A 4,726-nucleotide genomic window follows, 5' to 3' on the forward strand; every position below is an offset into this window, starting at 1 on the left:
TGCAAGCAAACAAACAAGTCGCCCGACATTCCGATCTTCTTGTTACCGTTCGCACATTCTGCTTGCTGGATAGTTTCCTCGTAATTGCGAAAGAATAGAAGGGTTGAAGCTTGGGCTAGCTGGGTTTAGCTTTTAATCGACTCTTGAAACATAGAGGGAAGTTTAAACGAGGAAGTTTTTCCTTCTCGGCAACTTGCAAAATTCTGTGAGGACTTGTTCTGGGGTCACTTGAAGTTCTCGATGGATGCTGAGCAGTGCTAGTCCGGTCAATCTGTCGTTGTTCATATGATTTCGAAGGTAGCTCTTCAGCCTTCTCAGTGTGGAAAAAGTCCGTTCCGGGGTCGACGTCGACACGGGTAAAGTCGCCAGGATAGAAAGTAGGCTGTGGATGTTCGGAAAAAAGTCGCGGTTGCACATCTCTAAGGCCTGTAAAGCACAAGCTGGGCGATTCTTTTCTTCGATCTGGCAGCATTTGTTCACCCACAGTGTGAACTCTGCTTCGATGACATTAGCCGAAGGAATGTCGCCAAGGTAAAACTGCACTGCATCATCAATATCAGAAAGGCTAGCCGATGCGCAGAATTTCGGCAGCAGCATGTTAAGGCCAACCACGACCTTCTTATGGGCATCGAACCGGTCTCTTAATTGATTTTCGAAGTCAGCCAGCAAAGGCAAATACACATTCCTCCGGTAGTACTCTTCGGGAGTAGCAGAAGGTACGTTGCTTCTTTGCATCTGCCTTCCAGTGATGCGTGGTAGGGCCATCTCAACATTTGTGATCTTCAGCAAAGAGAGCGACTTCAGAAAAATCTTATTAAATTCCGTTTCCGCACTAGCCCTTTTTGTGGAAAGAACGTCTATAACATTCTTACGTGATCGCACGCTTGAGCCAAGTCACAGTCAATTTTTTGAAGAAACTTGCAAAGTGGCAGTGTCAAAGAGAAGAGGTCGCTACAGATCTGAAGCGAAACGACAAACTCGGGCTTCGTAATGGCATTGAGCAGTTGAGAAGCTTTTGATGAAGTATCAGATGACACGGCCTCTTCTTCCAAATATTCGAGGAATTGTACAATAGGCACGTACAGTTCAAGGAAACGCTGAAGTGCATCGTGACTCTCTACCCACCTTGTTTGGCAAAAGGAGAGAACTGATTTTCTTTTTTCCTGTGTTAAATCTTCTACTTTGTCTCGCAGTTGGTTCGTCCTCTGTGGCGAAGCTCTCACAAACGTACAGGTTGAGGATACAGTTCCCAAACAGTTGCGGACGCTGGGGAGTTTGCATGCGTGAAGCAGAGCAAGGTTCAACGAGTGGGCGCTACATACAATGCACGTACAACGCTTTGGGCGCTGTTTGACGAATGAAGGCTTGAACACCGTTAAGGTGGCCGCTCATTGATGCCGCGCCGTCGTATCCTTGCCCGCAAAGTAGGTTCAGGTCAAAGCCATGACCTCTAAGGCTGTTCAGGATTGTGCTTGCCAGCGCCTTGCCAGTGAGATCGTACACGGGAACGAAATCTACAAAATCTTCTTTAAGTATGGGCACTCCCGACGTGTCGTGTCCAACGTACCTTACACATAGGGAAATGTGGGCGGTGCGAGATATATCAGTGGCCTCGTCAGCTAGAACTGAAAAACACGAACCTGAGTTGCCGTTTTCAACTATCTTTCTTTGTATGATTTTACCACAGAGGGTGATCAACTCATTTTGAATTTTTGGGCTCGTGTACAGCGCATTCGCCGGAGATGTTTCCATGTGAGCTCTCAAGGCGGCATCTCCACATTTTGCTCTCATCCTAAGCAGTGCGCGGGAATTTCCATCATTTTTGAATGGCAGCACTTCAGACATATTTATCGGACCAGAGTCGTCTGTGCCGCGAAGCGGTACTTCTTGCCTGCCACAGAAAAGGATTGTTTCTATTATTGGCAGCAAGTTGTTGCGGTTTTCTTCCGCCTGCTTTTTAAGGCCGTGGTCAAGTTGTGTTAAGATGTCATGCTGTGAGCGGGACCGGACTGCTAAAAAGTTCTCCGATAGCGTTGTTGACATGGCGTGATAACTGCTGGATGCGTGGCTCTTAAAGGCGTCCATGGCTTTCTTGTAATTGGTGAACTCCTTAGTTACAAAACAGCCCAAGCGCTGGTGCTCCCCTTTTCCTGCACACTCGCTTGCGAAGACTACGCAATATTTGCATAATGCTCCTTGAAGCTTCTCTGAATAAACAAGCCATGGGTAACGATCTACCCAGTGAGGTTGGAACTTCAGATTTCTTTTCCCTGTGGCTGGATAATCATAGTTAGCCGGAGGGGTCCACGGATTGAGCAGCAGCTTCTCCGTCGTCTCTGGATCATTTACATTATTGCTTTTCGAGACAAACAGTCCCAAGTCGAAAATATTCGCACTCGTCGCACAGAGGGGAGGCGAACCAGAATGTGTAGGTGCCATGCCACTCACCTTCCTTGGGCATTGCCCAGTGGTAAAGGCGTCACTTTGCCCAGCGTTGACTGTAGAACAAAGGTCACTTGGAATTGCACTGCGGCCACCATCATTTCCCGGCGGCGCATGGGTGTCCTGCTTGCGTTCGTTCTCAGGTGATTCATATAAACCGGTGCATTCTCCTGAGTCGCTACAGAAGTTCGGACGCGCTTGGCTTTCCACCAGTGCTGAGGAGGGCGAAGTTCTATCCTTCGAAGGAGGCGGTTCTTCTCCGTCCGCTTCATCGGTTCGAACTTTCTTGAAGTAAGACGCAAGACTCCTCTTCGTTGTTGCAGAGTGTCTTTTCATTTTGCTGCCGCAGTCCTGTGCACGCACACAGAAGTGGCCAATAGAGAGTTTTAGCAAGTTACGGAAATACGGTACGCAAATACGGTAAGGCAGTGCGGTAGCGTTCCTCCTTTCCCGCTGGTTGCACTTTTGCCGCTCCCCGTTCCAGTGACAATGCGTACCCCATACGGCAGGTGTCTCGTTAACTAATGTGTGGGCTGACAGGCAACAATAAGCCGTGACAACCCCACAGTAAATTTTGAAAAAGCTTTTGTGGTGTTGGGGTGCCTTCACCGGCAAAAGGTCGACGACCTGGAAAGGAGGAGCGGTACCGTCATACGGTAGCGTATTTGCGTACCGTATTTCCGTAACTAGCTAAAACTCTCTAATGGCTCCAAAAAGACGTTTGCGACTGCTTCGACTGCCTGGCGTGAACGGCGGGCGATGTTTTCTTCCTCTCTTATCCACTTTACAGTGGCTAGAATGTAGAAGTGTGATGAACGCGCCGGCTCCCGCGTGGCGCATGTGTTTTCTGAACGCCGCTACAGCTGGTGTGCATGCAGGCCCATTATTGTACTCCAGCTGCAGCAAACTGGATTAACGCTACTTAAAGACCTTTTCACAGAAGACTCCATGGGCACTGCATACTCCCCTTAATATACGTGAACCCCCAAGAATGCACTGCCGAGACATTTGCACTCCCGTGGTACAGTCCAGAAAGGAGATGTTGCTCCGTTCCTGTGAAAAAGTCACCTTTTCACAGACGGCTCCCTGGGCGCCTGCATAATTCTCTCTGGGCTGCGCTAATTAAATAGCCGTGACCCCCCAAAAATGCACTTTGTAGGCTGTGACGTCAGCCTCTGTACTCCTGCGCGCAGCCCAGCTTGGCGGCGTTTTTCTCTCCTGTGAAAGTTGACCGCTGGTGCCGGATTGTGTGCTGGCTGTATCCTCGCTTTGTGCGCTTTGTAGGGAGGCGCATATACCTTCTGTGTACAGAAGAGGTAGATTTCCTTGCGTGTGGTTAAGGTTGTTCGAAGTTGCTCGGATATGCCAGTCTTTCAGTATATGTCATCTTCGATGATTCGTTTCGGTGGCGAGGACTACAGTTTGAGAAAAGTTTACCCTGCAGCCTGCGTCCTCGGAATGCGCCGCTCAGTTTTTCCGCTTAGGGGTTTCGTTCCCTGGCAAATTTGCGCACGTCGTGTTGGTGTTGCCGTTGCTATCGAACTGTTTACCTTCACAGAAGGAGACGCGCTTTTCGTAGGAACCCAAAGCCGACACGTGCGGTCCGCACAGACGGATAACTTCTCCGGCGGCAATGCACAAGGAAAGCATCTGGAATCAATAAAGGAGCTGCTACGGGGTGAAAGACGAAAAAAAAAAAGACTCGAAGGAACGCGAGGGCGAAGTGCAAAGCTGTACAAATAGGGCAGGTGCGCGTGCGGGGGAGGGAGCGCTGAGGTGTTCTGGTAAAAGGGTAGGTTTGAAGAAAGGAAGAAGAGGGAAGCAATGCCAGGAAAGTTGCAGTGTAACTTTGGCAGCTGGTGGTCTCTGTGAAGGCGTGTAAATATTTTAGTATCACCCGAAAAGTTAAAGCATCAAAAAAATATCGGGGGTTCAGAACCCCCTCAACCCCCCCCCCCTAGTTACGGGCCTGGTTACTAGTAACGCGTTACCGATAACTAGTTCCTTTTTAACACGTAAGTTTTATGTCGGGGTCCACGAAGACTTCGGTGATGTATTTCCGTCACGGAAATGACATCGATAAAATGCACACGATCAGATGGCAAAGAAAAGCTTGAAGAAAAAGGTCTGATCAACGGGAGTCGAGCCGACGACCTCTGGGTCCGCGACAACAGATGCCAGGCACACTATCCACTGCGTCACGGTCACACGCTTCGGAGGCTTTACAAACGTGCCTTTTATATTTCACCCTTTCCTCTCACAGCGATCGGACAGCGGGTAGTGT

The sequence above is a fragment of the Rhipicephalus sanguineus genome, chromosome 5, assembly GCF_013339695.2.
Source record: "Rhipicephalus sanguineus isolate Rsan-2018 chromosome 5, BIME_Rsan_1.4, whole genome shotgun sequence".
Taxonomy (NCBI): Eukaryota; Metazoa; Arthropoda; class Arachnida; order Ixodida; family Ixodidae; genus Rhipicephalus; species Rhipicephalus sanguineus.